Below are 24,995 nucleotides of genomic sequence, written 5' to 3'. Positions count from 1 at the left end.
CAGTAGTTACTAAATATTTTCTAATGAATGTTAAAAATAGTCAGTGCTCATTTCTAAGCCTTGTGATTAGCTGTGCCATTGTCTGCATTCCATAGAAGATTCAAATAATGCTTAGTATGTATCCTTAATAGCTCGTGACTCAGATAGTTCAGGCACGCTTTGGCATTGCAACAGTGTAGGAAGTTGGCTCTGTATATACTATTTCAAAGTAAGAAATAGTGTGCACAGAGTCCAAGGGTTCCCCTTAGAGGTAAGATAGTGTCAAAAATAGATAATTCTAATGCTCTATTTTGTGGTAGTGTGGTCGAGCAGTAGGCTTATCAGAGGGTAGTGTTAAGCATTTGTTGTACACACACAGGCAATAAATGAGGAACATACACTCAGACTTACTACAGGGCAATAGGTTTTTATATAGAAAAATATATTTTCTTAGTTCATTTTAAGAACTACAGGTTCAAGATTTACAAGTAATACTTCAAATTAAAGGTATTTCACTCAGGTATTGTAGAAACTTTGAATAATCACAATACCATGTACAGTTTTGACAAAAATGGCAATAAGCTATTTTAAAAGTGGACACTGCAAAAATCAACAGTTCCTGGGGGAGGTAAGTAAATGTTAAGTTCACAGTTAAGTAAAACACTTACAGGGTTCAAAGTTGGGTCCAAGGTAGCCCACCGTTGGGGGTTCAAGGCAACCCCAAAGTTACCACACCAGCAGCTCAGGGCCGGTCAGGTGCAGAGGTCAAAGAGGTGCCCAAAACACATAGGCTTCAATGGAAACAGGGGTGCCCTGGTTCCAGTCTGCCAGCAGGTAAGTACCCGCGTCCTCGGAGGGAAGACCAGGGGGGTTTTGTAGGGCACCGGGGGGGACACAAGCAGGCACAGAAAGTACACCCTCAGCGGCACAGGGGCAGCTGGGTGCAGAGTGCAAACAGGCGTCGGGTTTTGTTTTGAAAGCAATGGGGAGACCCAGGGGTCTCTTCAACGATGCAGGCTGGCACATGGGGGGGCTCTTAGGTGTAGCCACCACCTGGGCTAGGCAGAGGGTCGCCAGGGGGTCGCTCCTGCACTGGATTTCGGTTCCTTCAGGTCCTGGGCGCTGCGGGTGCAGTGTTGGTTCCAGGGGTCTGGTCCCTTGTTACAGGCAGTCGCGGTCAGGGGGAGCCTCTGGATTTCCTCTGCAGGCGTCGCTGTGGGGGCTCAGGGGGGTCGTCTCTGGTTACTCACGGGCTCGCAGTCGCCGGGGAGTCCTCCCTGAGGTGTTTGTTTTCCGCAGGTCGAGCCGGGGGCGTCGGGTGCAGAGTGGAAAGTCTCACGCTTCCGGCGGGAAACGTGGAGTCTCTGTTGCAGAAAGTTGCAGTTTGTTGAACAGGGCAGCTGTTCTCGGGAGCTTCTTGGTCCTTTGGATGCAGGGCAGTCCTCTGAGGCTTCAGAGGTCGTTTGTCCCTGTTGGATGCGTTGCTGTTCCAGTTTTCGTCGAAGTAGGGAGACAGGCTAGTGGGGCGGGGGCCAAATCAGTTGTGGTCTCCGTCTTCACTGCAGGGCTTCAGGTCAGCAGTCCTTCTTCTTTAGGTTGCAGGAATCTAGTTTCCTAGGTTCTGGGGGCCCCTAAATACTGAATTTAGGGGTGTGTTTAGGTCTGGGAGGGAAGTAGCCAATGGCTACTGTCCTTGAGCGTGGCTACACCCTCTTTGTGCCTCCTCCCTGTGGGGAGGGGGGCACAGACCTAATCCTATTGGGGATATCCTCCTTCTACAAGATGGAGGATTTCTAAAAGTAAGAGTCACCTCAGCTCAGGACGCCTTAGGGGCTGTCCTGACTGGGGGGGGGGGGGGGGGGGAGGGGCGGCGACTCCTTGTTTTTCTCATTATCTCCTCCAGCCTTGCCGCTAAAAGTGGGGGCAGTGGCCGGAGGGGCGGGCATCTCCACTAGCTGGGATGCCCTGTGGCGCTGTAACAAAGGGGGTGAGCCTTTGATGCTCACCGCCAGGTGTTACAGTTCCTGCAGGGGGAGGTGAGAAACACCTCCACCCAGTACAGGCTTTGTTCCTGGCCACAGAGTGACAAAAGGCACTCTCCCCATGTGGCCAGCAACATTTCTGGTGTGTGGCAGGCTGGCAAAAACTAGTCAGCCCACACTGGAAGTCGGGTATGTTTTCAGGGGGCATCTCTAAGATGCCCCATGGGTGTATTTTACAGTAAATTGCACACTGGCATCAGTGTGCATTTATTGTGCTGTGAAGTTTGATACCAAACTTCCCAGTTTTCAGTGTAGCCATTATGGTGCTGTGGAGTTTGTTTGACAGACTCCCAGTCCATATACTCTTATGGCTACCCTGCACTTACAATGTCTAAGGTTTGGCTTAGACACTGTAGGGGCATAGTGCTCATGCACTTATGCCATCACCTGTGGTATAGTGCACCCTGCCTTAGGGCTGTAAGGCCTACTAGAGGGGTGACTTACCTATGCCACAGGCAGTGTGAGGTTGGCATGGCACTCTGAGGGGAGTGCCATGTGGACTTAGTCATTCTCTCCCCACCAGCACACACAAGCTGTGAAGCAGTGTGCATGTGCTGAGTGAGGGGTCCCTAGGGTGGCATAAGACATGCTGCAGCCCTTAGAGACCTTCCCTGGCATCAGGGCCCTTGGTACCAGGGGTACCAGTTACAAGGGACTTACCTGACTGCCAGGGCTGTGCCACTTGTGGAGACAAAGGTACAGTTTAGGGAAAGAACACTGGTGCTGGGGCCTGGTTAGCAGGGTCCCAGCACACTTTTAAATCATAACTTAGCATCAGCAAAGGCAAAAAGTCAGGGAGTAACCATGCCAAGGAGGCATTTCCTTACAAACAGGCACCACTGTTAACTATGTCCTGTTTTGCCACTGGTTTTCAATATTATTTCTGATTCCAGGTCTTTTGGCTCTGTGAACGTGTTCAAACTCTTTAGTTTAACAAGTATGCATTCTACGGGTGTCCATGTCTTCTTTTTATTTTACAAACGTCCATCACTTCCAGTGTGGTGGATGTGAACTGTAGCCTTTGGTGCCACAATCTGCTTCTTTGAGCCCAGAACAGGCTAGTTGCAGGAGGGCATAATTGTGGTGGACAAGGGTAGGTATATCTGCTCATAGAGGGTGTGTAGAAAGAATGATTTGGTCTCTTGGAATTTTTGGATTGGTTATGCATAGCTCATAAATTACTAGAATGGATACACCTCTGCTTGTATGTATCACATAGTGTATTCATGATAAATCTGTAGCAACTAAGCTGTACAAGATTGTGGGATATAATAATTCTAGTGGACATTATCCTGCCTGTATCATTTTTTCCCTTAAGGCAGCATTATTTAGATAAGGCTTGGGCAACTGTTGATGCTGAGCATCGTGTCATTGCAACCGTGGCAGGGTGTGCCCAAATGTTTCTGTAGCAGATGCCAACTCTTATTTCCTCAATGCTTCTGATCACCTGGCATGATGCCAAAGACGATTTAATTAAGGCTGCTTGTGTCTTAGTTCCCTTGAGACGTATGTGTGCATTTTCCCTAGCTACCTGTCCCATCACTAGGCCTTCCTCCCTGCTGTTGAAGGCAAGACGACCCACGAGACTCTCTGTAGACACTCCAGCTGTCTATTTTGCTGAGATATGATAACATTGGGGACACATGACACTGACGCAGAGACGCTTTGAATCCTATGCAGAGCACCTGATTTTCCTTGCAGCAGCAGGACTGAGAGAATTAAAGTGAGAGTCTGTGTGCAAGGCGTACTGGGGAGTTGGTCTGTTCAGCAAATTAATATGTGGACTAGTAGATGGTTAATGTCTACCTTATCTTCATGTAAAAAGAACTGACAATGCTCTAGTGATATTGTTTGAAGAAAGACAAGTTATAAAAGGAGGCACAAGTAGTGTTATCTATTCGACGGTGCTTGTTGCATGTCCTGTTATTGCATCAGGCGAGACCGAACATGCATCCCCTTGAGGGCTTACAGTGATATCATTATTATCTGAGCTTCATAGGAGAGTGAGCTTGTAGGATCCTCTACTCTGGACATATTCATTACAAAACTGCGTCTGGTGGCAATTATAAGATAGTATTTAATTGATGTGCTTATGTAAATGTATTTAAACATTTTTAGTTTTCTTTTTGTCAAAACCTTAGCCATATACTTTATTCCCAGGTTTTGAGTCGTCAGCCTAAGTGGTAGTAAAAAGTAATTTAATCATTCTATGATAGATGTGTTTTGTAACTGCAATGTACTATTCTTTCCTGGCATAACAACACTTTTTTATGAATACTTTAAAAATCTACGAGCCTTCCGCAGACTGCCTTTCAGGGCCTCTCATTACAGACTTGTCTTGTACCATTCTGGGCAGCCCGAGGTTACTGGTCAGTAACTGTTAGAGTTACTCTCTTTTACCAGTGGTGCCCTGCAGCCAGAATACTGCTTCACTGACACAGAATGGTGAGATACTTCCTTTTAGCACTTGAGTCTCTCAGAGTAGCAGGGTCAAGCAGCCAAAGCTTTCCATAGGACGTCGTTTAGGTTTAATAATGAAAACGCACAGAAAGCAAGCTTTCTGCGTCGGTCTGCCCAGGATATCCAACAGTATCCCAGTGGACATCTTAACTTTCCCACCAGTCCTGGAATTCAACAAGAAGCTTTAAAGAATACTATCTTCAACCACAAAAAAGATTCAAAGAATATTTGCCCCTCTCTGAATGACTGTAAAGCATAGCTCTGGGCTCTCACCCTTATTTAGCTCTCCATTGCTTCAAATATAGGATTGTGCTGTACCCTTACATGCACACATAAATAAAATAAGCCCTTCGAAGTAGTGATGCCTGGGGCGCTAGAGAGCCCATGGCAGGATGGCCGCTCTCTGGTGCAGCTGTGCCTGCCAGGGCTACAAATCTGTTAAATATCTTAGAACGGACCGACATCGGCCGCACTGAAGGGCTGCTTGTTATCCCTTAAAGCTATGTGACCTGGAGTGTGGGCGGAACACACCTCGTTGCGCTGGATTGCAGTCCAACCGAGCCCTGCAGCGGGGTCCACGTTGCTTTCCATGGCGTTAGAAAATGGTGGCCGCCAGCCCGCAGCTGCAGCAATGAGCTGGAGGAGAAAGGGCTGTTGTGCCTCCTTCCAACTGTAGTACCGGGAGAGTGGGCTTACGCCCTGTCTCTGATGCGTGAAATGAGCAAAGCGACACCTTAGAGCCTTGGCTCTGGTCTCGAACAGTGGAACCTTGCGCTGGGCTGGAGCACACCCGAGTTTAAACGAGGTCCATGCCAGAGGTGCGCAAAGTAGAACAGGGTGAGCTGCTGCGCTGGCTGGTGTTTTAAGGTTCGACAGCGAGGGTGTGAGCCGCTATGCTGCAGTGAACCTGCTTGGGCCACTCCATTTTATTCAAGGAGCGCCACTCTTCTAGTGGCGCTAAATGGGGGTGTCAGCCATGCGGGCCCTCCCTGGCTCTTCTGATGGCAGGCCTGAAATCACCGTGGCAGACATGCACACAGCTTGAGAGGCACTGAGGGAATTAGTGACTGCTCTGGCTGCATAATTGAGACTGGCGACCTCTGAGTAGCACGAATATCTGGGTCTAGACTCTACCATTGTACTGCTGAGGGCTGTCGGTTCTGGATGGTCCCTGCAGTTGCTACCTGGCACAGAAATCTGTAATGCCCGTAGGCCCTTGGACGGCTAACTTACCTGGGGGAAGCTGCACTGCGAGATCGAGCTGCAATCCTGCGGGGTAGCAATAGGGAGACTTCGACAAGTGATGAGTGCTGCGCAATGATGGGTTTGAAAACACACCGAGACGGAGTGGAGTGGCTGAAAAAAAAAGACACAATCTGCGGTTATAACTGGCTCCCCAGGGGTGCCCATTTGCGCAAGTTCTATTGCTGCTCAGGCCTGCACCTGGGAGAGTGAGCTAAATGGCACTGGCTGAGAAGAAACCCGCTGGGCCGGGATCGGCCTATGCACTCTCTTGCTTGCATTGGGCGTAACTGGAAATGGACTATGTCCCAGTACTGAAACCTAACGCTCACCCACATCGTATATGAGTGACTGTGGTGGAATCTCCTTCAATGCACCCCTTAGCTCGGGACCAGAGGGGGGGTCCTTACTGCAGGTCGCTCTCTTTTCGAATTGGGGCAGACCTGGTCGGCCTAAGAACGATTGACCATGGGAAACATTGACTTGGTAGACGTTAGCCCTCCTCTGGTAACCAAGGGTCAGAAAGCCATTGATGCTCCATCTCAAGATGGGGAAAGCTGACAAACCGGAGTCTTGGCTCATGTTTTAATCTCAGTACTCCTCGAAGGCTCAACAAACTGCGATGTCCAATGTGGAACAAGGTCTGCCGTGGCAGGGCACCTCCCCCTAGAAAAAACACAGCTGGCCATGCAACAAAGTCTGCAGTCAATTGATGGCAAAATAGACTCGCTGAATCTCCGTATGGACCATATGACAACCAAATTAGACCATCAGGTCACCCACATCACTGAAGCAGAACAAAGTATTTCCACAGCAGAGGATGGCCTAACCTCTGTTAGCAATAAGTGCCTCAGTATGGAAAAGGTGCTGGCAGTTATTCAAGCCAAAAATGAGGACTTAGAAGCTAGATTGCGCTGGAATAACCTTCAGATCATGGGCGTGCTAGAATCCACGAATACCGGCAGGCTAGAACAGTATGTGGAATGCATGCTGGTGGAACTATTCAGTGTGCAGTAGTTCTTTTCAGGTCTAATTGTCGAAAGAACAGACAGATCGCTCGCAGCCTGACCAGTACCAGGGATGCCTTTGCGTCCTGTTGTTGAGAAATTACAAAATTACTGCAACCGAGACATGGCGCTTCTGCTAGCGCTTGAAATGCAATGCACGACCTGGAAATGAGGTGGCGTTTTACCCGGATTTCACAGTGGCAGTTCAAGCTGCCAGATGTGAGTTTTTGTCAGTAAAAAATAAACTGCAGACCTTGACTATACAGTATGCTGCTCTATACCTGGCCTGCCTGAGGATCCAGCACAAAGGCAAGCCAAACGTGTTCACAACACCAAAACAAGCCATGAACTTCATCAAAGCATTGCCCATTCTGGCGTGCAACACCTTGAATCTGAAGTAGATGACATCGAGACTTGAGCATGGTGGCCTGTGCGAATATTTCAGAAGAAAAGGGCATAGACACTATACCGAAGGAACTGTGATGTTGGGCCTGGTGCCTTATGGCAGCCCTTCGTTTATTGACTGATCTTTGATTTTTTGCAACAGTTAATTGAGGTAGGGTCTAACATTTATGGTTGAAGTGACACAATATTGCTTCCCCGAATATTGTTTATGCATTTCAGTGCATGATTTAATTTTATATTTTGCATAATTATACAAATGGTTTTGGCCCACTCTGGGTCACTATAGGACAATGGGTCCACATATACAGCCGTGGCCACCTCCCTTACATGGGTAGGGAACTAGGCTTCAGCAGCCTTCAGGGGGTGCGTCCCGCAAGGTTTATGTCTCACATTAAGTGGCATTAGGTGGTTGTGCAGTCAAGATCTACCATGTTGTATTTGGAGTTTGTTGGTTATTAAAGGCGACTGGGGTTGGCCTCGGCATAATTGAGATGCTGAATTGGGTGGAGGGGGAAGTTTTTGTTGCTTAATTGTTATGCCATTATGCTGATGTATCACCAGACATGTTACACTGCCACAACACCATTCATAGGTTTTTCATTTATAGCTACTGGCTAGCTTATTAGGTCGTAACACACGAGTCACAGCAGCAGGACACATTAGCTTCCTTACATGGAATGCCAGAGGGCTCAAGAACCCTAAAAAAACGCTGCAGGTATTGGCATATCTCAATAGACATGCGGTGCAATTTGCGCTAATCCAAGAGACATGCAATTAGCTCCAGATGGGCTGGTCTCAGGGTGATCTTATCAGACTCATCCTACTCACGAGGGGTAATGATGCTGATCACTTGACACACTCGGATACAGATGATCAGTGTAGAAGTATAATAATGCAGGGGCAACTCTGTGGTACACTGATAACTATTGTCAATGTGTACGACCCCAATGTCAATGACCCCTATTTTAATGTACAAATCTGGCACAGTCTACTCTAGCTGCTCCATCCATTTTAACAGGTCATTGCACTCCTGGAGGGACCACTGCACTGGGGAGTGGAATGCAGGCCACAAGCGGGATCTGTGAGGGTATGCAAGAACATGGTTTCATCGGCTTATGGAGATGGGAGGGCACTTTGCACTCAACCGTTCATAGCTCATGGTCTAGGTGGGACTACTGGCTAATGATGAGAGAGGTAAATGCATGGACAAATGCCCTTAAACACCTGCTCAAAACGTTATTAGACCATTCACCTGTCCTTTTGGATGTCACAATACCGACACATACTCCACCGCAATTTCAATTGAGAACGCAAGCTACATCTTTATTGGATCAAGTCTTCAGGGAGGGGACGAGGGCATTGATACGAGAGCACTCAGTGGATGGTACAGACACCTTGTGGGAAGTGTTTGAAGTGAAGTCAATAATTTTCCCCTTAGCACAGCATACTAGACCGCACCCGATGGAATACCCTCTTGAGTTGTGTGAAGAACCTGTGAAATACTTGGGAGTATGGGTGTTATGACATTAATTGTGTTTGACCAATGACTTTGTGTTTCACCACTGCGCATATTAGTTGTTCAATGTTCATCAGTGGCACATTACATTCTGTATTCAGTTTGGCTGCCTATTGGCTTTAACGTGGCATTAGACATTACATTCTGTAATCAGTTTAGCTGCCTATTGGCTTTATCGTGGAGTTTGACATTGCAGATGAGCTGTGTTTTTCCACATGATAGACCAAGCTGTGTTTTTCGTATTGTCTTCACACCGAACCCTAGCGTGATAAGAGAGCGTATATTTTGTGTTTTCCTTTCTACTCAGCCTTGGGAAGAGGCGAGGTTTGGGAGATCTGGCCAATCTCCAATGCCTTGTTTATTTCCCAACTCTGAGAGGAAGGGGCCTGTTAGCATGCTTTTTACGGTGTCCCTGGGCAGCAGCAAGGGGGAATTTTCCAGGACTTCAGTCAGGAGCGGACGTCAGCTGCCTGACCTCTCTTTCTCGCAGTTGAACAGGAGTCATCAACTTGCAGGCATGAGAAAGATGACGAGGAGTGATAGGCCCTACGGTGATGAATTTTGACTTTTATTCTTTGCTTTGAAGTTATGCTATAATATAATCACATGTATTTGCTGTGTACATTGCAATTGAGAAGTACTTTGATATATTTTGCTTTCATTGCTGTGACTACTTTTAAACGTGTGCTTCCAACCTACTAATCTCGTCTCTCAGGAACCTCGTGGTAAAGTAATAATAATAAATGTCTTCTTTAAACTAAGAATTGCATTCCAGAGAAGTTTTGTCAGCTCCGTCATAAGATAAAGGAAAGCAAAACAGTGGGCCCACTGAGTTGCCTGACTAGTTCTATGTTATAATTATGGTAGGGTTGTTTCTAAGTTGGGGGACCAGGTAAGTCGTTGGTCTAGGGCTCCCTCTGTCTCCTGCAGACAGAGTGTCGCCTATGAAATGATAATACTACCGAAATTCCTATACCTATTTATGAACATCCCTATACCTCTAACACATGCTTTTTTTCACCAACTACGCTCCCTACTTATTAGATCAGCCTGGGCAGGTAGACAACATAGAATCATCTGGGATGACCTCTCACTACCATATGGCCGGGATGGGGTTTGGGCGCCGGATCTGCACATCTATTATTTATGTGTCCAGGCCTACCATCACAGGAGGACAGATGAGATGGGGCCAGCGAAGTGTTGAAAAACTGTTTTTATTAGGTTTTGCATAGTTTATATCTATATATACACACAGCAATGTAAGGATGGTGCTTGAAGGCTGGTCAATCTTCCCTCCTGGGTACACACGTCTTTCACTGAGCCTCTTAAGGGTTAAAGGGTACTTTGCCTGATAGGCGAGCCATGGCGACCTCATCCTGCCAGCCTGTCTCCGAGGTAGGCGTCAGGCTTTTCACACTCCTCCCCTCTGTGGTCATCTCTTCCTGGTCATTGGCTGGTTCCTCACGGAGTGTCTCAGTTTCTCCTGATACGCTGCTCTCAACTTCGTCTTCTTCTTCCGTTGCCAGATGTCCCCGCTTGTCGCGCTTGGCTTTTCCTGTTCTCTACACGGAATCTATACCGCCATACTGGAAGGTGGTGCCCCTTTTAACATGCAAACAGGCGTCATCATCACAAACAACGTTGATCGGGCTGTGGAACATGCCCCCGGGGTCCAGTGTCAGTACATTTCCGCATCTGGATTTCATTGGACCGCCACACCCACTTTGCTCATTATTGGCATTTTCCACCGAAGTATGCCCCGCATGAGGCTCTGGAAAGCGATGATGCATATCCCATCCCACTTAAAGCTACGATTCTACACTCACGCACAGATATTCCTCGCAATGTACCACCCACTCATGGAAGACACTGGCAAGCGAGCAGTGGCAAAATCACTCTATGCCTCGCCATTGCCTCTTTTATACCATTCAGAGCTCTCGGTGGCAGAAGAGCTGGGGGCGTTAACTATAATGAGGGAGGCTGGCCTGAACACGTTGGGAGGTGTTTACCTTGAAGGGAAGTTTCTATCACTGTCAAACCATTCGGGATAAAAGCTGTATATTCCTCATCCTAGTGTTTCTATACTATAGACTATGGGCTGCACTCCGACAGTTATATCCACAGTTCCTAGTGGTGCCACCAACTCTAGGACTACTACAAATATTGCTCACTAGTGACACTTGCAAGAACCTAGACACAAAACTGTACAGTGCATCCCAAAGTGATAGGCACCCTCTCCTGACAGACTTACTTGACAAATGGGGACCCCTCAGATGCGTCTCTTAGGCCTTGTTAAACCACTACGACCTCCCAATCATAAACTGACAGCAGTAGAGCTGCTTCTCGCCAAGAGGAGGGTTTCAATATATTGGGGCAAAAAAGCCCCCAACCCCTCCTACCCCCCAAAACACCAGCACTGGGTTGCAAGTTATGGCATATTCTAGTGATCAACTCAAATACTATGCAGAAGAGCTCGCCCAATGCATCCTGGAGAACAAACATGTGGAATCCCTTCACTGCTCATTTGCTTACGCTTCCAGGTGAGACTTAACAGCCTGGGTTTGCTGGTACTGCTGAAAAGGCTGATTACGTAATGTGTTGTGTACTCCGTTAATTGTGATCCAATGACAATGATTAGCTGTGGTATTGCACAATCAACTAATGGCACTGCACATTGTTTTGTTATGTATTTGAAAATGCATTATTAAAATGAATAAATAGAATACTTTCCTATTCTGCAAAGTAATATAGTTGTGTCGTTATGGTGGGAGGCAGATTCTGTCACTGTTGCCAAGGCGAGAACACTATGGTGTGATCTAAGCAGATGTCTTTGTCATCAGGCTATTGGAAGAGGTGTTTGTATAGGGCTTGTATATGAGTTTCCAAATCTCCATTATTAATATCACTATTGATGCCTCTTATCTTGCCTGATAGTGTACCTTCTGGAGCGCTTTTTGATATCATTATCGAACTGTTTTCTCTGCTTTATACCAAGAGTGTCTTGTTTGGCTGCTTGCTCTTCTCAACTCCTGTGAGTCATTTCAGTATGATCTAATCTCATCTCTTCCTTCTGAAGAGAATGATCCAGATGACAGAGGGCTTTACCATATTCCTGCAGTAGGTACGATATGTCTTACTTGAAGTCTGAGAGTAGCCATTGAATGTCTCCTTTTTTGGCAGGCACATGGGGTCTGGAATAAGCATCCTTGCTAGGCTGGTGGGACTCTGCACATCTTGACTTTGAGCTTTGGCTTTTGGGGATGCAGCATAAATTTTATGAATGCCATTTTTGGGGCCGTTGTTTCCAATGCCATCTTGGTTATCGATTTAGAGTCATATTATAAGCCTCAGAGTTTGTTTCCTCTTCCTAGCCTTGTAGACTTCACTTCAGCTTTCTTGACTCTTTGATGTCAGGCTCTAACAACCATAGATACTTGAGGCTATTGCCTCTAGTCACCTATGGACACCCACCAGTATTTCTTGAGGTGCCTCTGTTTGTTTTTTTTGTTGCGTATGTGGTCCTCTTACAGCAGAGTCTCGCTCTTTCAAATTGACACAGTGGCAGTCTTGAATTTGCCCACCTATGTTATGACTTCTTCCATGCTCCTTTTCATCAATGGTTTCCTCCCATTTTCCCATTCACCGCCTTATTATTGGTTTCTTTTTATGGGGTGTTTCTCTGCTGGTGGAGGGCTTCAATGATAGCCTGATCCTTTGAACTTAGGGAGGACATGTCAGCAAGTCCCCATCCAGGCCCGCCCCGCTTTTTGGTCTCAGTGTTTCTTCTGCGGAGTGCTGTCTGTGGCGGCAGACAGTTTCAAAAGTCAGTGTTTCTCTATTCTGCAGTTTGGCTGGTAAAGGAAGATTCCCCTGCCCTATTTCGAACCAGCTGGAAAGCACCCTGACCCTGCTTCATAGACTGGAACTCCAGTGACCTGCAGAATTGCTCCCTTGCTTTTCATAGGCTGGTACTCCAGTGACCTGGAGAAGTCCCAACTTGATCTTCCTCAGACATTGACGACTTTTATGCAGAACTTTAAGAATACATGCATTTTCTCTGCCTCAGAAGATCTCAGACATTCTGGATATGATCTTGATGTTTTGTATTTCAACTTTTATTCCAGTTTTGAAAGTTCACTGCCTGCTGGGCTTAATGGCCTTGTGTATCCTTCTAGTGCCATCTGCTTCGTGTAGAATGAGTTACTTCCATTGATTCCTCAGACAGCAGTTACTTCAATATCACTGGTGTCTCTCCCCTTGACTGATGATCTTCTAATCTGCACTTACAGACGTCAATTGGTGGTTGTGTCCCTCCAACCTCACATTGGGTTGTCCCTTCTGTCATCTGTAATTTTAGGCCACTGTTGTTACAGATGATTTGCTGACCTGGGGCTCTCAACTATGGCAGATGATAGTGGTACGAGACCTCATCAGAACAAAGCATGCACATCAGTGTAATGGAGTTGTTGGCTGTTCTCCAGGCACTCATTTTCTTTTTCCTTACATCTCAGGCTCTGCTGGTTAGGTCACTTAAGACAGCACTACCGCCATACACTATTTCGTCACACCTGGTGGCCTCAGGACTCTATGCTGGGGCAGTGGGTTATGATGTGTGTTTTTTCACTAACCGCTTACCTAGTAGGATCTTAAATGGGCGTTCAACCCTGATGTGAATGGTGTGACCTTGTCCCAGCTGGAGCTTCCCTGCATCAACCTCTTTGCCATGGTTCTGATTAAGAAATGCCAATTGCTCTGTGCCCTGCGTTTCCCACCATGTGGCTTTCTGCAGATCTCCTTAGGACTCACTGAGTCTGATTTTATGCCTTCCCTCCAATCTACTGATCTCGAAGGCTCTACAGTAAGTGTGAGGATGGCACAGAGCTGATTTTCAACACCATTGAATGGGCGAAGAGGATTTGGTACAACAGTCTATTGGAACTTAGATATTTTGGCCTCCTGTTCTGCTCCATGACAGAGTAGATCCCTTTAGTCTGCAGGATGGTCATGTCCATCACCTCAGTCCTCCAATGCTTTGTCTACAAGCGCGGTGCTAAAGTGGTACTAATCAGAGACTTCCAGCCACTACCAGAAGTAGCGGATGTTGTCTTAACTACACAAAAACTGGCCACCAAGTTTGTTTATGATGAGCATCAGTACAAGTTTCTGTCTTGGTGCCAGACACTAGGCTAAAACCTTTTTGAAGCGCTTTCCCTCGCTCAACAGTGGTGATTGCTAATGTAAAGTTATACATAGCTTCACGGCCTGCCTTTAAGTTCCCTGATCAATGTTTCCTTGTTCATAGCTCCCCTGTGGTTTGTCTCCTGAAAGATTTGCAGTATATTTTTCTGCCCATGCCATTTGTTGTTCTGCAGCAGGACTTACGCTTGGTTCTGACTTTTCTCATGGCAACGCCATTCAAATTGGTCCCCAGTTGCTCTATTCTCCTCTTCACCCACAAGAGTGTCTTTTTGTTGATGATTACTTAAAATCATTGGGGCGGAGTGTTGTAAACCCTGTCAGTCCATCCACCATTTACTGTCTTCTACCCAGACAAGCTGGTCCTATCTACTTGCAGAACGTGGGGTCAACTTTAAACATGGGTCAGTCTGTCACCCTGCAGTCTTTCTTTCTGATAAACTTCAGAAAAGCAATCTTTGTTTTTTTTTATCTTTCTGTTTTTTTTTTATTCTTTATGTCCTCTTTGGTAGGCAATTTGTTAGGATTCAGGCAACAAAGTTTCTGTGCCAAGCCATGCACTTCGGTGTAAAGTCAAACCAGAGTTGGGATTTTTGTGAGTTCATTCAATTTATGAAAAAATCATGTGGCAATCCGACGATCCCCGATGTGTCGTAATAGGGGAATTACCATAACTAACTTTATCATGTCTGAACTCGACCGCCGTTTCATTTTTCGTGATTAAAAGTGTCCCTTAATTGTTCTGCTCGTAGGTAGTTTATTAGAGGCTCTTCACTTGCTAAGGACCACTGTCTTGCAAACCAATTGAGTGGGACATTACATGTTAAATTGTACTATTGTGTAGAGACCAAAAGGATGTAATTTGTAGCGTCATGCGTCAGCAATATCATTGTTGGGTTAATTTTTTTTTAATTTTTTTTTTATAGGAAACCTCAGCTTTAATTGTTGGGGAAGGTCGTGATTACAGGGACACTGTGGTTTAATCTCTATTGTGGCAGAAAACAGATAGCTTCCAGCCTATTGTGATGGCGTGACGTAAACATTGTCACAATCCCATCCAAGCATTAATAATTATACAACAAGTACTATATAGCACATGCCCAGAGATGTATAATCAAATCTAAAACCCATTTAAACCATGGTCGTTGATTGACCTCTGGAGAATGATTACCTACATTGGCCATGTCAGGATTCAATCATGTACCGAGACATGCCAATCCTTGAACAGGCACTGACTCTCCTAAGCTATTTCAGTCGGTTGTATTTGTGCAATGGTATTAGCTTTAAACTAGTAACTCAAGCCCTTTACAGATGCATTATCATAGTCATACTTGCAGGATTCGCTATTCTGCACAAATATTGCACCCCACATGCTATCTGGGAGCACCACTACCAACGGTGTAGGGGCTTAGTGGTATTTTCTCTTTTCTATGAAGCTGTAATTTAAGCATATATATATATATGTGCTCTACAACATCTCTGCTGTGACACAACCTCGACCTTACTCACTAGGTTGCACAACACCCTCTATTCACAATGCACATTCTTAATATCCAGATGTTGATGGAAGCTGTGCATTTTCCTTGGCGGTGTAGCCTTGGGCCTGGCAGTCTCAATACCATTCAGTGGGCGTTCTTTAATTTTAGGAGAAGCTTAAGGCTAAATATTACTGCTTTAGCAGAAAAGCATATTTTGGAAGCCCCAGGACCTGGCAGCAATAGGTAAGCAGTTCATTTAGTTGCCCAGATGTTGTTACATGTCCCTTCTTCTTCTCTGTACTGCCACTGAAAATTAGATTGAAGAGCTCCCTACCAAGTACTGGGCTATACTGGAAAATGTAAAAAAAATATGCACCACCTTGCTGTGCAATAAGGAAAGGAACAAATGATATTATAGTGCATTTTTACATTTTTCAAATGTGAAATGGGCAAATCAGTGTGCTCCGTAGTTTAGGCTTTTAGGTCTGGCCTTTAAGAGAGTTTTAGCTGGCTTACCAGACTAATATTGTTGTAAAAAATCTTTAATAAAATGCATACATATATAAGGTACACGTATAAGGAATTATCAGCAGTTTTCATATATTGATCTGTTATATTCACATAGAGAAAATACACACGGAGGGAATTGCTATCAACACTCTTCATGCACTGATGTATCAAATTGTAATTCACATTTTGTTTCTTTTGCAAATAGTGTCAAAGCAGACAGTATGGTAGAATGGGTAAGCCTTCTTTAGCCATTGCTTACCCCATCTTGACTCATGGCTTTTTGTTTGAGCAGTTATGCACATCGATCTAAACAAAAATAGTCTACTTAAGTGCCATGGCTGATGAGCCAGTCCTTTTTTTATAAGTTTATATCTAAACTATTTTTGTAAGTTTTTTTTTTTGTTTTTCTTTTGCTGGGACTAGCCGCTTCCTGCACAGTGCCACCATGCTGCTTGTGCCACTTGCGCATGGCCTGCTTTTACCAGCGGCCCACTTAAAATGTTTTTCCATACTACACTATCAGTTACCCATTAAAAGTTAGGCCTCATGTAGAAAGCTCAATATTTGCATGTGCACAATCACGGCTGACCCCACCTTGTATGAATTTAACATATTTTATCGTTGCTTTACCATTCAAAGATGGACATTGCTTCTAAAAGCATTGATCATTATGGCCTTTTCGGGATGGTAAAGTAATACAGTATGACAGCAGCATTCAGACTGCGGCCTCTGCATGTGCGAACAAGGGAAGTCATCTCTCGGTGTTCTGTCCCATACTTCTCAATGGTTCACCAGTCTAAGGGGGCTGACACATGACTTTCAAAACTTAAGTCATCTTGGTTGGTAGATGTTGAAAATGGCCCTTTTTGCAGGGTTATGCCCAAACTTTTCGCCTTCTTCCTCCTATTTCTTCTGATTTGTTTTTGCTGGTTTATGGTCTCTGTGCACTTTACCACTGCTGATCAGTGCTAAAGTGCAAGTGCTTCCTTTATAAATTGTATTGCTGATTGGTTTAACCCTGATTGGCATGTTTAATTTACTAGTACGTCCCTAGTAAAGTGCACCAGAGATGCCTAGGTTCTATAAATCAAATGCTATCAATGGGCCTGCAGCACTTATTGTGCCACCCACAAGAGTAGCCCTGTGAACATGTCTCAGACCTGCCACTGCAGTGTGTGTCAGCAGTTTTAAACTGCCAATTCGACCTGGCAAGTGTACCCACTTGTCAGGGCTAAACCTTCCCTTTTACTACATGTAAGGCATCCCTAAGGAAGGCCCTAGGTAGCCGCATCGGGAAGGTGTAGGAAAGTACCCTCTTTCTTGGCATAGTTACCCCGATTTTCTGCCTGTTGTCAGTGTGTTTCACTCTGTCCACTGAGATCCTGCTAACCAGGACCCCAGTGGTTATGCTTTCTCCTGTAAAGTTAGGTAACTGTACATTTTAATTCCCACAATTTGGATATTGGTCCCCCCTTGTAAGTATATGGTACCCAGGGCACTAGAGTACCAGAGGATCCCTATGGGCCGCAGTGGTTATTCTGCCACCCATAGGGTGGCCTGCAGAAAGGGTTCTGCAGGCCAGCCATTGCAGTCTGCATGAAACAGGTGCATGTGCAGGTACCAGGTCACCCCTATGGTGGGCCCTCTCTGCCCAGAGGGCAGGGTGCAGGTACCTGTGTGTGAGGGCACCCCTGCACTAGCAGAATTGCCCCCACAAACTCCAGGCCCATTTTCCTGGACTTTGTGAGTGCAGAGATGCTATTTTACAAGTGTACTGGACAGAAGTCACTACCTATGTCCAGCTACATAATGGTAACTCCGAACCTGGGTATTTTTGGTATCAAACATGTTAGAATCATACCCCAATACTGTTGCAAGTATTAGAAGTATGATTCCATGCACTTTGGGGGCTCCTTAGAGGACCCCAGCATGGCTACCACCAGTCTTGCAAGGTTTTCCGGGAAGCCAAAGCTGCTGCCGCCCCTCAGACAGGTTTCTTCCCTCCTGCTGCTTGATCTGATCAAGCCCAGGAAGGCAGAACAAAGGATTTCTTTTGGGAGAGGGAGGTAACACCCCCTCTTCCTTTGGGAATAGGTGTGACTGGCTTAAGAGGGGTAGCCTCCCCAAGCCACTGGTATGCTTTGAAATACACATTTAGTGTCTTCCGTGTATAAACCAGTCCACACCGGTTCAGGGCCCCCCACCTCTATGCTCTGGCGCGAAACTGGACAATGGAAAGGGGAGTGACCACTCCCCTGTCCATCACCTTCCCAGGGGTGGTGCTCAAAGCTCCCCCAGGGGGTCCCTGGGTTCTGCCGTCTTGTTTCCAAGGTTAGCAGGGAACTCTGGGAGCATCTGATTGGCCAGGCCAGACAGGTGACGTCAGAGCCCCCCCCCCCCCAGATAGGTGCTTACCTGGCTAGGTGACCAATTCCACTTTTAGGGCTATTTAGGGTCTTTCCCTTGGGTGGATCCTCAGGTTCGCTTGCAAGATTCCAGCAGGACTCCTCTGCAACCTCTACTTCAACTTCTGGGGTCTGGAACTGCGACTGGAACCTCCAGGACCCTACAATCTGCCTCCAAAAAGAAGAACTCTTCTGCAACATTAACATTTCCACCGGTTGTGCATCCACTCGGGGCAGTGTGTCTTAAGTCTGCACTAGAAGAAAGAAGGAATCTCCCTTGGAGTGAAGAATTCACTCCCCTGCATCGACGTCTGGCTGCGTAGATCTCCCCTCCTCTTGAACTGCGTGGATCCTGCATCATGACTGGTGGTCCGGAGTAGTCCTCTTGGTCCTTTCTGCCAGCGATCTAACTTTGGTGGAGATAAGCCCTTGCCTTCCCACGCAGGACATTACCCCGTGCACCGCGTCTCTTGCAGCTGCCAAAACTTGTCTGCATCTCCTCTAAGGATTTTCAGGCGATGTGTAGCTTCAGACCCCAGCACTCCTACCTGCAAAGCACAGCCCTCTGCGTGGTTCTCATGTGGTGTGGGATCTCTTTCTGCAGTGCTGCGTGGGCTCCTGCGGCTTCTGTGTGCCCATCCTGGGGGATTCCTGTGGGTTCTCTCTGTTGCTGAGGGCCCCCTGTGACTCCCCCTCCTGGGTTGCGGCCTCCTGGGCCTTGCTGGTCCCCGGCAGCTCCACCTTTCCACTAACTGCAAATTTGCCTTTGCCAAGGCTTGTTGGTGGAATTCCTGCACCGACATCCGTCTGCAATCTACTTTCCAGTGTGGGACATCTTCTGCATCCATCAGGAATCTTCTCCGGCTCCAGGGCTGCAGTGCTGACCTGTTCTTCCTCACCGTCGACCAACTCCTGCAAGTACAGCCGGGTGGGTAGTACCTCCTACTCCTTCTGTACTCCACTGACACCTTTGGACTTGGTCCCCTCTCTCCACAGGTCTTCGTCTCCAGGAATCCACCGCTGGTTTCTTGCAGTCTTGTCTAGGTGTCTTCTTTTTCTTCTTTTCTGCATTTTGGGTGGTTTGGGGAAATTCCAGTGATTTACACCTGCTTTCCTGGTCATTGGAGGGTACTGTGTTACTTACCCCAGTGGTTTTCTAGTACTTCCAGCTCCTCTCTACCCATTCCACTTACCTAGGTGTGGGGGTCCTGTGTTCGCATTCCATATTTTTAGTATATGGTTTAGGCTCCTCTAGGGTCGCTATTGGTTATTGCTAATGTTTTCTAACCCTTTCTATGCCTATTTCTGATTACTAGTGTACATATTTAGTGTGTCTACTTACCTCCCAAGGGGTATTGCCCTTTTGAGTAATTTTGGTATTGTCACTAAAATAAAGTACCTTTATTTTTGTAACACTGTGTGGTTCCTTTCATGTGTATAAGTGCTGTGTGACTGGAGTGGTATTGCATGTCTCCTCGATAAGCCTTGGCTGCTCTTGCACAGCTGCCTCTGGAGACCCTGGCTTCTAGACACTGCCTACACTTCACTAAGAGGGGATGCCTGGTATAAGGTGTAAGTACCTTAGGTACCCACCACACACCAGGCCATCATTAAAGAGCTATCCAAATCCAAAGCCAGCAACATAGACCCCACACACACACACACAGCCCCCATGTGACGCCCTCTCCAACCACTTCCACCACAAAATCCTGGACATCACAACAGCTTCATACCACACACACCCACCACACACAACCCTCACCCGCCCAACTCAAACCCCACTCATGACCCACCACCAAACTCACCACCTGGGCCCCAACCACACACAAAGAAACTGAAAAAGCCATGAATTCCATCCACTCTGGATCCCCCTCCGACCCCTGCCCTCATCGCATCTACAACAAAGCCAGCCCAACCATCGCCCCCATACTCCGCAACATTATCAACTCCTCATTCGACACCGACACCTACCCAGACCCCTGGAAGCATGCAGAAATCACCGCTCTCCTAAAAAAGCCCAAAGCCGACCCGGAGGTCCTCTCCAACTACCCCCCCATCTCCCTCCTCCCTTTCCCCGCCAAGGTCACTGAGAAACTAGTCCACGCCCGCCTATACCTCTTTCTCGAGGAAAACAACACACTAGACCCCTCCCAATCCGGGTTCCGCAAGAACCACAGCACGGAAACCGCCCTCATCGCATGTACTGACGACATCAGAACCAGAGTCGACAAGGGCGAGACCGCCGCACTCATCCTCCTAGATCTATCTGCGGCCTTTGACACTGTCTGCCACCACACACTCCGCACACGTCTCCACAACACAGGAATTCGTCACAAAGCCTTAGACTGGCTCACCTCCTTCCTCACCGACCGGACCCCAAGAGTCCGCCTTCCACTCCAATGCTACCAAAATCATTTGCGGAGTCCCCCAAGGGTCCTCCCTCAGCCCCACCCTCCAACATTTACATGACCCCCCTCGCCAACATCCTCCAACCACACGGAATCACCATCCTCTCCTACGCAGACGACATCCAACTCATCTTCTCCCTCACCCGGAACCCCACCACTGCTAAAACCAACCTACACGCTGCACTCCTTGACACCGCCACCTGGATGACAACAAACCACCTCAAGCTTAACTCCAACAAAACGGAAATCATTATCTTCGGCCCCAACAAAACCATATGGGACAACTCCTGGTGGCCCACCGCCCTAGGCCCCGCACCCACCCCGCAAACCACGCACGCAACCTCAGCATCATCCTGGACCCCTCCCTCTCCATGACCCAGCAAATCAATGCAGTAACCTCCTCCTGCTTCCACACACTCCGCACACTGAAAAAATCCTTCAAATGGATTCCCACAGAGACCAGGAAGAGAGTCACCCATGCACTCATCAGCAGCAGGCTAGACTACGGTAACGCCCTCTCTGCTGGTACCACACTCAAACTCAAATGCAAACTCCAGAGAATCCAGAACACAGCCGCACGCCTCATCCTGGACCTCCCCCGCCACGAACAAATCTCACCACACCTCAAATCACTTCACTGCCTCCCCATAGACAAGAGAATCACTTTCAAGATCCTCATCCACGCACACAAATCCCTCCACAACACCGGCCCAACCTACCTCAACGAAGGAGTGAACTTCCACACTCCCACCCGCAACCTCTGATCTGCCGACCTCGCACTAGCTACAGTCCCCCGCATCCAACGAACCACCACAGGAGGCAGGGCCTTCTCATACCTCGCCCCCAAAACCTGGAACGCCCTCCCCACCAACCTCCCCAAAACCAAAGACCTCCTGCTTTTCAGAAAATACCTCATGACATGGTTGTTCGAACAGTGACCGCCCCCCCATCCTCCCCTTCCCCCCCCTCATCCCCCCTCCCCCACCCCAAGGGTCTTGAGACCCTCACAGGTGAGTAGCGCGCTCTATAAATGTTTTGATTGATTGATTGATTGATCTTCCTATACAGGGTGCAGTGTATTTAGAAGGTAAGACATGTACTGATGTATTTTACATGTCCTGATGTTGAAATACTGCCAATTTCTGTTTTCACTTCGGTTTCACTATTGCAAGGCATATCCCTCTCATAGGTTAACATGGGGACTGCCTTTAAATATCCCTTAAAGTGTAGTTTTCCTTTGGCTGTAGATAGAGATTTGGAGCTTTGGGTCTCTGAAATCACAAGATGAAAACATCTTTTTGTAAAGTTAATTTTGAAATTCTCTGTTTGAAAGTGGGCATTTTCTTGCTTAAACCATTCTGTGCCTCTGCCTGCTTGTATATTCCAGGTCTGGGTCAGACAGACAGTTGGGCTGTTGTGATTTTCCTCTAGACAGTGACACAAAGGGTGCTGGGGTGTAGCCTGCATATCCTGATGGGCCATCTGGGCTAGAGTAGAAGGAGGAGTGGTCACTTACACCTGAAAGGGCAGTGCCTGCCCTCACACAGTGCAGTCGCCGACCTCCTGGAGTGTGTCTGGGGCCAGGCCTGGGCGTGGCAGGATCTTGTGAACAAAAGAGACTTTCCTTTGAAGTATGCCTACTTCAAAGGCAGAAAGGGGTATAAGTAGTGAACCCAAAACCCCAGACTTGTAGAATCTTTCTGGATCAAGAGGAACCTCTGCCAAGGAGAAGAGCTGAAGAGCTGACGGAGGAGTACTGCCCCTTTGTTATGTGTGCTTTGCTGGGTTGGCCTGCAGTTGAAGCCTCTGCCTTAAAAGAGAGCAAAGGGTGAACTTTGTTGTGTATCCTGGTTGAGAAAGTTCTCAAAGGGCTTGGAGTAGAGCTTGCCTCCTGATGGAAGTCTCTGGGATAAAAAGACTTCAGTTTTATCTGTCTGCAGCACTGGGAGCTGTGTGTTCTGTGCTGTTCAAAAAGAAAAACCACTGCGACGCCGCCAACAATGCTGCTGGCCTGCACCGTGACCCGCTGAAGCCACACGGAGCCACACTGCCCCACTTCACACCGTAACCCTGACCTCACTGCCGATGCCATCTGACGCTTCCACTGAGCTGTTGCTTGCACCGTGACCTGTGGGCCCGCACTCTGGCATTGCCTTGCTCACACAACAGCCTGGGCATGGCTGACGCTCCTGCTGACACCAGCGCCACGGGCTGCAATGTGCCCTGTGGACACTGCTCCTGAGGTACACAAAGCTCCGGTCCATCAACGCCAGCCCTATAGACTCCAGTATCGTCACCAGGCGTCCCTGTCTGCACTGCGACCCGTGGACCCCGCACGGAGCCTGTCCCAACCCTCACCGCCGACTTGGACCTACCGACGACATCGCTTCAGCAACGACGCCGCCGCTGCTTGCACCGTGACCTGGTGACACCACACGTCGCACCTGCCCTGCTTCACACTGCAGCACTGGTCTCACTGACACTGCTGAATGCCGTCACTGAGCTGCTGCTTGCACCGTGACCTGTGGGCACCACACATTGCATCATCCCTCTTCGCACCACAGCCCCAACGGCATCCACACCAGCGCTCCTGACTTCATCAACCTGGAGTTCAGTCTGCAAGGCGTGAGACTTCAAGGGCCCGACGACCCCTGCACCAACCTCTGGCACTGACACCGCAACGCCAATCTCCGGACCTCATCGAGAGGATCTGACGCCCTGCATTTCCAAGGTTCTGTTTGCGGTTCTTCTCCAAACCGTAGCTGGCACTCGACGGCGTAGCTGGCCTGAACTGTTGGATTTGTTGATCACAACGCCATGATAGCCCCAGACAGAGCTATTGAGTTCAAGGAACTCTATTTTTAAGTAATTCTTGCTAAATTCACATCTTTACTAATGTATGTTGGATTTTTCTCGTTTTGGTCTTGTTTACACAGATAAATATTAGCTAAATTTCTAAAACTTGTGTGGTGTCCTTTTGTAGAGTTTTCACTGTATTACTGTGTGTTATGTGCAAATGCTTTACACATTGCTTCTGAGATAAGCCTGACTGCTCGTGCCTAGCTACCAAGTGGGTGAGCAGGGGTTATCTGAGCGGGTATCTCCCTTATCCTGACTAGAGTGAGGGTCCCAACTTGGACAGGGTGCACACTGACTGCCAACTAGAGACCCCATTTTTAACAGTAGAATAATAATAAAATATGAGAAAAAGCATTATGAAATGGCCACCTGCATGTTCACAACTCTTGGTAACACCAGTAGCTCTGCGCGGCCATTACAGGACAGACCTATAGGCTTTGCTCATCCTTGTTTAGGTCGAGCGTAGCAGCGTGCAAGAGCTGCTTTTCCGACGTCTTCGTATCTATGTGGACTTTTAACAAGGCCCACCTCATGCCCATCACTTTCACTTGTTCGTGGGCTTGCCTTTCAAAAATCCTTTGTTATCATTGGTAAATGCTTTATGTTTGTTCCTCCTTGGGGCTGTTTTGTTACCACCTTGGACACTGACCCTATTACATGGATAATTGCATGTTTGCCGATATGTTTGACTACGAGCTAACTTCTTTTCCTTTTGTGTCTCTCCTTCCTGCTCATGCTCATGGCAGCCATAGCGCTTTAAATCGGCTCACTTATGTTAATTGTTTTGTTTTTCATTTTCAATGTATGTGGCAAGAAAAGTCCAGTTAGGAATTTACAAAGCTACTAGCTCTAACTCAAGCAAACGCAAGACCCATTGCATTACAAATGATTGTTTTGTCTGCTGTCATCAGGCTCTTTTAGTTGCTCTCCATACACCGTGACTGTGTGCAGAAAAAGAGTAAGGCACTGACTCCAGACTGTGCCATATAAATGCCAGAGTTGTCACTTCTTGCATGAGCTGGACTGTGACGCGTTGTGTAGCATCACCTGGCAAAGCTGGAAAGCTATTTCAATAGAAAAAGTTTCTGGATCAAGTCTAGGGCCTTGGAATATTCATAAGGTGAGGAATCTACGGGTTAATATGGTGTCCACATGTAACATAGTTGCCAAAGATGAGTAACATTTTCATCAGTAGAATATTCCTGACTATCTGAATAATGCGGATAAAAAAATCACCAAAAATGCCATATGGACAGTAACTTTCTGTGCTACACCAGAATGTATCTTGTTAGTTGGGGGATGCACATTCTGCAATATTGCCAGATAACTATGCTTTGAGAATTAATCTCACGAGGCCGGTCATGGATGGACATTGTACACAAAAGTAAGGAGGCTAACTACATACTTGATGAAAACGAGAAATACTTGATGTGTGTGCAGAAGTTACAAGATTCAACTCTTTGTTTATGGATCTCCTAACTTTTTTTC

General features: G+C 47.2%; 1 protein-coding gene across 1 annotated transcript in view; it reads left to right on the top strand.

The window, feature by feature from the left end:
• Positions 1-24,995, top strand: part of POLR1A (RNA polymerase I subunit A) — a 361,957-nt gene that overhangs the window by 247,750 nt on the left and 89,212 nt on the right. The window lies entirely within an intron of this gene.

Source organism: Pleurodeles waltl, chromosome 1_2 (genome assembly GCF_031143425.1).
Source record: "Pleurodeles waltl isolate 20211129_DDA chromosome 1_2, aPleWal1.hap1.20221129, whole genome shotgun sequence".
Classification (NCBI taxonomy): domain Eukaryota; kingdom Metazoa; phylum Chordata; class Amphibia; order Caudata; family Salamandridae; genus Pleurodeles; species Pleurodeles waltl.
The sequence above is the reverse complement of the archived record's forward strand: the minus strand, read 5'-3'. Positions and strand labels throughout refer to the sequence as shown.